We start from the raw sequence: 11,067 nt of genomic DNA, 5'->3' as shown, positions 1-11,067 counted from the left end.
CCGTGACTAAAAAGCATATTCGCGCGAATTTAAAATTCCGGTTACTTCGGCGTACCTACATTTATTTTCTTTTTTTTTTACTTTTGACAGTGTGTAGTCTCGGAACATGGTCCTAGCCACGTGCAAGTGTCATGATTAAAAGGCACTTTTTCGTCAACGATTGAATACCGGTGTTTAACTGCAAGAAAACATTGTTATCGCGAAATACAAATCCAACAGAAAGTTATCATGGAAGTCCAATATCAATCCACAAATCCATAACGTCGCTTCCTTTTGTCTTAGACGCGATTCGCTCTTTCATCCGTCTAATTTGTTCAGCCGAGAAGATGTTCTTGTAGTCCCCAAGGATACCCTTGCGAAGAAATTCCTGCTTGAGCTCCAAGTTCGGTCTTTCGCTCAATCTTTGACTATATACTTGCAAAGACTTAAACTGTCTCTCAGGGGGAAGTGAGAAAAGTTCCTGCATCAGAGTTTTCATGCCGTCATTGACTGGTTTCTTCATACTTTCAAAGCTGGTGGTTTTCGCGACTTTGTCGAGGAGCACGTTGTCATATCTCAGCTTTTGTCCGTACTCTTCACCGAGGAATTCAACGATCTTCAGCACCCAACCTTTATGTCCTTTTGTAAATCTTCGTACCGAAAGAACAAAACATTTGATTTGTTTCGGCGCTTCTAGAGAGACAGCAAGTGATCAAAATAGTCTCCGTAATCAACTTGGCCACTAAGAAACAAATCTAAAAATGTATCAAACGGTGCACCTTCAAGCCCATTGCTGGGGATGCCTCTAGCGTGGTGATAGAAGGAGACGCATACATCATATTGGTTTCTAACCACGAATATATACTTCGCGTTCTCAGAGTAAGGAAGCTTATAAAAGGGAAGATGGCATTTGATGGTGCCTGGGCGGATCATTTTTTCTACAGCTTCGGAACCCAAGAACTCAAGCCAAGGTGACCTTATAATGAATTCTGTGAAGTTCTTGGGAAGGACACCGTCATACAAGATGCAGTGGACAATGTACCGTGTCCAGGTTGTACCGCATTTGGGATATGTGTCAATAAAGATGTCGTCGGACCGGGGCTTGTAGGACATAGCGGATTGTACGGTCTCCTCGTTCAGGAAGCTGCTCATGTAGAAGCAATCCAGGTTCTTGAAAAGAGAACTGGTATTCACATTTGGTGTGGCTGACATCTGTTCCAGTAGTTTCTCCTGTGAATATAAATAGAACATTAACTACACACTCTGCGAATTGCACCCTAGCCGTTTAACTTTGAAATAATATCATCACCCTCTGTCAGTTCAATATTTCTGGGAAAATGTATGATAAAAATAAAAGATTAAAGATGAAATCCTTAGTTCAAAAAACTTTTTCATAATGCGAAAGATAACACCCAACATTATTGTCGTATTGGATAGTGAAATACTGGGACAAAATATTTCCACTGACAAAGGAAACGCCAAGCTCTATTTACGCAGGTGCACATTAATTAGCATCTTTTACGTAATATCATTGCCGTCCACTACATTAAAATGTTGAATAAAAATAAAATTATAATTTTTTATTAATATTGCTACGCCAGGTTTTGGCTGAGCACTATTAACTGTCCGCGGTGCAGCGTGCCATGGAACGTCACCGTAAACAGGTAAATAAATCTCATGAAAACTCGGCATGCCATTTTAAGCAGTTGTATATTAATGTTTCTTACGCGCGATCTTAACCTATTGAAAAATGTAAGATTCCCAAAGGGCCCAGAACAAGTCAGTCTAAAACAACCTTTTGTAGAGTAAATGCTTGAAACAAAATCTTGTTTGTGCGGTCGCTGTTGAGACGAGAGGATCACTAACTTTGAGCCCATTAACATAACATTGAATGATCATATAGCAACAGCTTTGTGTAACAGCTTTCAGTTCATTTGATTAAACACTTCTTACGCTTCAAAATACGTGGAATCATAATTTGTTATCATATATTATTATAAATTTGCACAATCAAACCACAAAACATGAATAGTTCAGAAGAAACACAGACTAGCCTCAGCTAGCGTACCATCCCTCCGACTTTCGGTAAAGCGTGAAATCTTTACAGAAAAAATAAATTCCGTTATGCATACGTTTCTCACACGTTTTGGCAACCCCACCAATATAAAATCATACGGTAACCCAACCTCGACATTCTAAAAAAAGGTAGAATCACCGATTTATGTTATCGCAAAAGAAAAGTACCTGAACAAAAATAATTGTGCAAGACGACCATCAAATTTGGCAAACAATTTACCATAGCCATAAAAAATAAATCCTAGATTACCATAAGCATGTATACAAATAATTTCGGTTACACATATAATTAGCATCAGCGATTTCTTTCGTATAAACTCCAATACCAGACACGTGGCTGAGTAACAGTTGGTGAAGGTTCTGGAAACATATTTCCAATCTCGATTGGGTATGTAACGTTGGTTGCATGCGTTTCTAAACTATATTGCATAGGTAAATACCTCGAGTTTTATTACGCGTCTGCTGTTGCAGAAACCTTCAAAAGTATTTGGGGCTCGTGTTCAAGCTCCGCTGTAATTGGTAAAAAAATACACGATGAGCCTATAATTTCTACCAAAGAATAGAGTATAAATTTTCGCTGTCTGGATTATGAAACTAAAATATAAATGGGAATTCTATCTGAACTTCAGGTCTTCAGAGTCTATTCCTTTGTTTGCAATCTGGATTAAAGATTTCCAGAAAGCATTCCAGTTCAATTTCCAGTTTTGTAATCCAGATGGTGAAACGTTATACGGGGTTTTTCGGTAGTGATTGCAAAGTTTTAGTAAGACCCCGGTCAGTGCTAAGATCTGAGTACTAACAAGTACACCGAGTTCGCCTGCAAATCCTGTGAAAGTGGACTTACAGAGATGTGACTGGCCTAAGCCACTTTGAAGCACCTTTTGGATCAGCGAAAACAGTGTTTCGGACAAGCAAAACTGGCTTTTGGAGCACATATTCTTAGAAAAATGAAAAATATATCTGCTTTAAGTGATGGACAAAGGGCACTTTGTGTTGTGTTGTGATGTGATGAAACACAAGCTGGCTGCTTGTGTTTTTACTGCTGAGACACCCCACAAGTATAGAGGGCTGTATTCCTTGCCAAGCAATTAAAAAAAAAAAAAACAACGCTTGCCACTGTTTTACTGCTTCCCGGCGTGCCGGATTTTCGTCAAAAGTAAGAAAACATAAAACAATTGATTGCAAGCGTCCCGGCTACTGCCTCTGTCGTGCAATTATGTTCGCCTGCGCGTGAGGGCAACTTCGGAAGGCTTGCAGTCGCACGTGCTTCGTCGCGCGAGCGGAGACAACGGCTGTTCAATCGAAGAGACCGATCTCACTAAGCGTTCCACGCATGCGTGACGCCGCCATAACTGTAGTTCATAGGATGCAGACGCCAGTTCACGAGACAGCTCATGCCGCCTCGTGCTCTGCTCCTGCAGACCTCCAGCGGGGTTGTCGCACGTGCAGAAAGACTACAGCTCCCACGATGCATGGCGGCAGCGGTGGCGTACTCGACCTAGCTGGTGAGATCGGTCTATTCGAAACATGCCACTCCACTCCGTCAACTACTTCCCGAAATTATATGCAAAATGTATCTGTCCAGCATGCGACAAAAAACAGTACAGCGGCGCGTGCTTGCAAGGCGGGCAGGCAAGGTACAAGCTAAAAACAGAGGTAAAAAAAAAAAAAAACCTCAGCAGGTTAATGCATGACATCGCCAGCCATGATCGAAACGTTCTTAGAGCGCTTTGTTCAACGACTGAACTCGAGGCAAACAAGCGCGCTGTGCGGGTTCAGCGTGCACACATGGCCTTCTTTGCTTTAGCTCACTATTCTTGACCAACTTTCGTTCGCGGCAGCTTTTTCATGTACCGTTTGTTTCATCAAATTCGGGATGAGGGGGGCACCCCACTTTCGATGCAGGATATGGTGAATGCTATTCTGGTTGGTTAAAACGTGATTATAAATGATCTCGGAGTAATAGAAACTAGCCAACGACAGTTTGAGAGCAAATTCGACAGCCTAGCTGAAAGGGTTTAACAGGTCCAAGTAATGGTCCAAGAAACTAAAGAAGTTAAAGATCAAGTCGTGGGTTTTCAACAAAGCGTCACGTCAATACAAGAAGACCTTTTTGAATGTAAGAGAAAGCTTCGCAGTCTAGATTATAGCCGACACTAACCTTATGATTTTTCGGATTCCGGAAGACGACGGTGAAACGGCAGATACGTTAAACTCAAAGGTACTGGATGGTGTTTTCGAAGCAACGCTTAGAATTCGTGTCAGCACCGTCAAACGCTTGCATCACGTTGGGCGAAAAATGAAGATAAATTGACCCGTCACTTTCAAATTCTCTGATTCTGCAGAAAGCGATAACACAAATATTCAAGGATTACACTTCAAAGGCACAAGAAGTTACGGGAATGCAGCAAGCGGCAACGTGATAACGAAAAAAAAAAACGTTTTCTTGATTCATGAGAAGATAAAAAATGGCGATAATATCTTCTTTTTTTGTGGGACGACATCCATGGGGACATGTGTATAGCAAACAAACAGTAAGCTCATCCCAACATTAAGTGACGCCACAAATCAGTTAGTAAGCACACGCTGAACATTTCAAAGGCTTCAAGTGCGAGACGTATATTAAATAATGTAGACGTACTGGAACTGATATTGCCGCGAGCGCAGCTGACAAAGTTGGCAGCGCGCTCGTGGCCTAACGATTCTCGCACGTGCCTTCCACGCAAAAAGCCGGGGTTCGATTCCAGCCAGCGGACTGTACTTTCATTTACTCTTTCAACTTGCCCTTCTCGTTAGTTTGAGATCATTCTCGTCTGATCGAGCTCCGAGTATTCTACGTATCGAAAGTTCTACGCCGAATGATCCAGAAACCCACGAGGGTACATAAGGGACTCCGCAGGGCGAGCGTAGTCAGTTTCGCCCCAGCGTTCCACTCTGCTCTTTCGCGCCACTTCGACACCCGCGACGCTCTGCTGTTATCTTCTGTTGCCTTTTTATTTTTGGGCACAAGTTCGCCCCCATTGAGCGTTTCAGTTTCCCCAGTTATTTTCTCTCTCGTTTGTTCCGTCGTGACTATATCGTACTTTCATGGCCCCCACGTTGTTGTTATTACGGAGGCATGGCTGCTCGACGGTATATGAACAATGAAATTGCCCCACCTCCACACGAAATTACTTGAAAAGAGAAAGGATCAAAGGGTGGTGATGGGGCTATCATTTTTAAAGACAGTGTAGATCTTGTTCCAACAAATTGCCATATTAATGGTGAGGTATTATGGAGTAAAGTATCAAACCACTGAAATGCATTTTTATAGGTGCCGCTTACACGACTACATGACTCTAAAATACGACTACATGACTACAATTTAGTGACAAAAGCTAAGATTATTTTGACGTGGATTTTAACGTGCCCAGTATTGATTGGAAAAGAAGCCAAGTGGGTAAAAATGAGGTACAGTCCCCAGAACGGCTTCTTTATATTGCTTTTTATTTCAACCCGAGACAGTTTGTGAACAGCCTCACCCGAGAAACAAATACCGGTCAGGTAACATTAGACCTATTTTATAGCAATATGGTTGAAATAGACGATGTAAAAATTAAATAGCGCAAAAGTTAGACAAAGGACAAAGGACAAAACATGTAGACAGGACAAGCGCTAACTCACAACTGGTGTTTTTATTGGAAAGGAAGAGAAGGAAGCAGCATAGAAATACGCCGAAAAAGGAAGAAAGAAGATTTTTAATAAAAGGAAAAAGTGAAAGGTATATACAAGAATGAATAAAAGAGAAGAAAAAAAAGAGAAGAAAAAAGAAAATGAGAGAAAGGGGAGCTGCGTAACTAAATTAATTCCTGGGAATATATTGAAATTAAGAAAAGGTTGTAGCTTAAAGAAAGAAGAAGTTGAGAAGACTAGAAGTTCCCACTGAATCAACCTCAAGTTGGCCACCAAAGGTAAGTTAATTCTTTTTCAGTGAAAGCCACTGAAGGTGCACTCACACAGGCGTCTTCCTTGTCTTTGATGGTTAAGGCCTCGTAGATTTCTCGTGAAGATTTATCACAGAACCGTCGTAGGATTTTCGTTTTTGTCAGGATCGGTTGGCATTTACAGTCTCTAACATGTACTGCGAGATGTCCCGCTGGAGTTGAATTGAGTGAGGAGGCGTGTTCCCGCAACCTGGTGTTGACGCAGCGGCCTGTCTGCCCGACGTATATCTTGCCACAAGTGAACGGTACTTCATAAATTACCTGGCTTTGGCAAGGTACATATAATTGCTTGTGTTTGACGGTGCACAGCACTTCTCGATCTTGCGGATTATTTATCTTTGGACATAGCTTCTTGAGCTTGTTAGGTGCAGAAAATATGACAGGGATGCTATATCTAGACGCCACCTTTTTCAGGTTATGCGACACCTGATGGATACAGGGTATCACTGCAGGACGCTGTCTTTGGGGTTTTGTATTTTCCTTTCCCTTTCGAGGGCGGATCATTCTTTCAACTGCCTCACACAGGATGGTATTTGAATAGCCAGAAGTCGCAAGCCGTTGTAATTGGTCTTCAAAGCTCTGTCCCGCCTTGTGTTCGCACGATTTCTTGTGGGCCGCGTTGAGACAGTTGTTGATGATTGCCGTCTTTATGAGCTTTGAATGCGAAGACTCATATTGAAGTAATCTTTTCTTCGACCTTGGTTTATACATCCAACACGAGTGGTATTCTTGAAATTTTAGTTGTAGATCGAGAAATTGTAGGGAGAAGTCTGTAGGTAGCTCGTAGGTAAACTTTAGCCCTTGAGAATTTTGCGTAAAGATTGCTCGGATGTTTTTGATTTGCGTCTCCTCTTTTTCACCTGTTTTTTTGCTTTTTGCTTAGAAGCACGAGATAGTCGTCAACGTACCTGTATACTTTTGAAACCTGGTCGTTGGTTATTTGCTGAGCGATGGCTCGATTGCACTGAGACGAGAAGATGTCGCATAGCACAGGAGCTACGCAGGAACCGATGCAGATTCCCTTCTTTTGCAGGTAGTGATTGTTGTCAAAAGTGACGACTGTGGATGCAAGGTAGTATGTCAGCAGTTACATGAAGAAATCCAGATGTAAGCCAGAGTTGTTTTGGAAAGAAACTGTACCAACGTGCTCAATACAATCTCTAACGGCTTCGAACAGACGGTCATGAGGTATGGAATAGAACAAATCTTCCACGTCAAGGGAGAAACCATATCTTCCTTGTTGGTTGTTAGTTTTTAGAAAATGTATAATTTCTTCTGAATTATGAATCAGAAAAGGATCTTCAAGTCGAAGTGGAGATAAGTTATTGAAAATGAACCGTGAGATTGTTCCTTGCCATGAACCTCTTTCTGTGACAACGACTCGGAATGGACATTCTATTTTGTGCGTCTTTGCCGTGAAAAACATATCCAAAAATTCTTTTTTGGCAGTAGTAATTTGTTTTTTCAGGTTAGTCAGGACATGTCTGGAGCAAAGTTGAAGTACTTTAGCTTTTACTTTTTTTTATGTTAATGTCTTGTAACTTTTCAAAGTTTTTCTGGATGGCTACTCCTGCCTTTTCCATATAAGTTGTGTTTGAACACACTACAAATCCTCCTTCTTTATCGGAAACTGGGAGGTTTAAATTTTGCTGTTTAAAATAATTTTCCACTCTAATATTTTTTGTCTTGACCTCAGCCTGTTTGACTTTGAACAATACGTCAGGAGAATCATCTACACATCTGCTTCTGTCATTATCTGGGGCTTTTCCCGTGATGTTGCGAATAGTCGATAACATCTGTACACCTTGTAAGTTCGGTGCCGTACAAAATTTGGGGCCTTTCTCAAGGACTTTGACGATTCCTGAGGGGAGGGACGGAGTGTCCAATAGTCTGATGAACTCGCCTTGATGTTCCTTGTGTTTAGCCCGAAGCGTTCGTAGGTGTGGTATATAGGCTCCAAAAACCCGCAGACTTGTAGGATTATGAAACCTGTGGGTCCCACAGAAATTGTGTGGGTGTATAGGTCCCCGCATAGTGCCTGCAGGTCTGTGGGTCCCTATGGGTCCCCACATAGTTTCTGTGGGTGTGGGTTTCTATGGGTCCCCACATGGTTTGTGTGGGTCCCTACAGGTCTCCGCATAGCCTGTGGGGCCCGCAGACCCACAGGACTGTGGAGACCATGTAGGTGACCCACACGGTTTCATAATTTTACGCTCTGTGGGCGATCTGTGTGGGGCCTGCGGGAAATGGATGCTTGACTGCCATATTTGATTGAGCCATTGCCACAAACCGGCTGGTCCTGTTTATTATTGAGTCCTTTGGCAAACGCCTGTCCCGGCGTCTCAGATCGTTGATCTTTTCGCCCAGTACCCTGTTCACCCTGGTGGTGGTGGCCTGGGCTGCTACCACCTCTGGGAGGACCGCTTGTCCGTGAAGTTTTTTGATGAGGCACTCTGAAAAACATGTAATGGCAAGATATTCAAAGGAACAGAAAGGCTTAAACATTCAATGTCCAACTCGTTTAAGCCTGATCTCAACCCGAAAACCCGCTTGGTCACGCAGGCCAAACTACCAAGAGGTCGTTTGAGCTGCTATAAAGTATGCAAATTAGGAGCAATTCTGAATCCGTTTCTGATTATAAGCTTTTGTAATTAGCTAAAAACACAAATATGGAAATTCGCATTAAAAACCAGGCGAGCTGGTGGGTGATCATGGTTAAAGTTACCCCGAGACAAGGGGAAACAAAAAGGGGCAAACACAACGAAGTCTCAAAACAGCTACAGCTGTGTTTTGCGATCGGTGGCGAAGTGGGCTAGTGCACACCTGCTCAGAGAACGTGAAGCGAAAGCTAGAGCTGCAGAACCCACAGATCCTGGGTTCAATCCCTATCCCTACCCGTTTCGATCTCGATGAGCATCGTACCAGCATGCGGACGTGCATCACTACCGCATGGTGCACGTTAAAAGCCCAGGCTAGCGGTTGTACTGCACTGGCCAAATTTCTCATCTACAGCTGGGAGACAAGCCGCCTGCTGAGGCAAACTAAGTTCTAGGCTGTATAAACATACACAAACCTTTTTCTTTTTTTCCCCCCTTGTGTTGAAGGTACTTTAACCATTAGTATTGACCTGATCGTGGCATTGCATGTGCACTGATCTGCTGTTCCCAAGTGGCCGAAATGCATGGGAAGACGCTGGACTTTTTTCATCTAGATTATTTTATGATCTTTATTCCAGAGCGAGCCATAAAACAAAAAAGTCAATGCTGATGCTGAGCTCAGCAAAGAGAAACTCAGACTCATTAACAAGGTTAAAAATTAAGTGCCGTTCACACTCTTGCGACCGAGTAAGACCGAGAGAGATCAGACCGGTTTTTAAGCCTTTTGCGACTTCTTAGGACCGGTTGCACTGCAGCGCGGAGCTGGTCGTAAGGAATCGCAAGAGGTTTAAAAAGCGGTCTGGCCTCTCTCGGTCGCAAAAGTGTGAATGGGCCTTTATACGAGTCACTGGCACAAAATGGCACGTACACATTAAGCTTTGGCACTGGACTATTCGCCACTGTGACATGCAGGAAAGAGTTACTGCCATTTCTACAAATCAATCACGTCACTACAATACAATCCAAATACTCAGACGAGGCATTAATTAGGAGAAAAAATTACAGGATTACTGTTGAGATTAAAATTGTGTGAGGTGATTTGCCCTCACCTCTTAAGAATGCCACCTTCTGGGGTGTCAAAGGTGGCCTGAATTCTTTGGCCTTATTGGCATTCGACGGAACTCCCGTCACGGTCCTCGTGAGGAGCACGTCCGAGCCCCACACGGACGTGGCTAGGTTCTTAATGGCCACACTTGCCCCAATCTTCGGATCCATGGCGTTGTTCCATGCTTTCTTTTGCAGTTGAACTCCTACATCGGTGAAGTTCATCTGTAAAACATTAAAAGAGGTGGCAAAACAAAGATGCCTGGTGAGAACCAGAAAGAGCTGCTCTCCGTGCAATGCTGATTTATGCGAAGTGATTACTGTATTTATGATACCCTAGTGCAGGGGTTTCTAAACCATCTATGTTTCGCGGAACCCATGTGGGCCGGCGGATATGATGGAGGACCCCGTTTGTGGTGAGGGGAGGGGAAAGGTGCAGGTTAGATATAATAACGATTTAATAAATGGATATAACTAAGGGCTATTGTAAAGTAGACCTCTCTTATTCACACACACACACGAGAAAACTCGCCCGAAAACAGAAACGTTTCCTCTCTACCTGAAAAAACACAACTTTTATTGCCGGGCTTGACCGGTAAGGCAGGGCTTAATGTCAGTGCAAACTGGAGAACTTTACAGTTAAAGGAATCTATAAATATACGTAATAACAAAAACAATCACTGCAGGTGTGAGCACCAAACTATTTGGTGTGAGCACCAAACTATTTTTTCTTTCTTTTACAAAGAAGACATGTAAGAAAGAAGCAGCGAAATCCGATTTAGTACTTGGTACATATCAAACCTGAGGCAGCTATCCTGACTGGTCAGAAAACGGTTTAGTGTGCTAAAAGAAATGTAAAAATATTTTTAGAAAGTGGTTCTGCAAACATACTTATTTTGTTCTTTGGCATTAGAGGACAACATACCATATTTCCTTGCCCTATTAACACCCTAATTTTCCTGAAAATTGGGTCAATTTTTGAAGGGGTGTGACAAATATGGGGAGGGGGGACTTTCTCAAATAAAAGCAGAAATGATGGTTTGTGAAACCACTGCATTGGAAATGTGACCAAGCTTTTAGATTGCAAGTGCGGCAGAGGATTTCCTGAGAACTGCTGCGACCACGGGTGCGTTAAGAGGTCGTGTTTTATCGTTCAGATGGTGTCGATGGTGCAAATGACGCCATCTGAGCGCTACCGAAAAGCACACAGAACGTAAAAGTCCAGAGCATGCTGCAGTCACACTCGTCGGCTCCCCCAAACATGCGATCCAAGCATGCGACCTTTCTCCATTTGTTTTGGCAGCGAGTGAGCCAATGAAGCCTGCAGG

At 42.9% G+C, this 11,067-nt stretch overlaps 1 pseudogene; it reads right to left on the bottom strand.

Moving 5' to 3' along the window:
• Positions 1-226: 226 nt before the first annotated feature.
• On the bottom strand, positions 227-1,191 carry LOC115314521 (annotated as a pseudogene).
• Positions 1,192-11,067: the final 9,876 nt, after the last annotated feature.

This window comes from Ixodes scapularis, unplaced genomic scaffold (assembly GCF_016920785.2).
Source record: "Ixodes scapularis isolate PalLabHiFi unplaced genomic scaffold, ASM1692078v2 PGA_scaffold4__175_contigs__length_147842914, whole genome shotgun sequence".
NCBI classification, from domain to species: domain Eukaryota; kingdom Metazoa; phylum Arthropoda; class Arachnida; order Ixodida; family Ixodidae; genus Ixodes; species Ixodes scapularis.
Note: the sequence above shows the minus strand (reverse complement) of the source record. Positions and strands in the feature narration are given on the sequence as shown.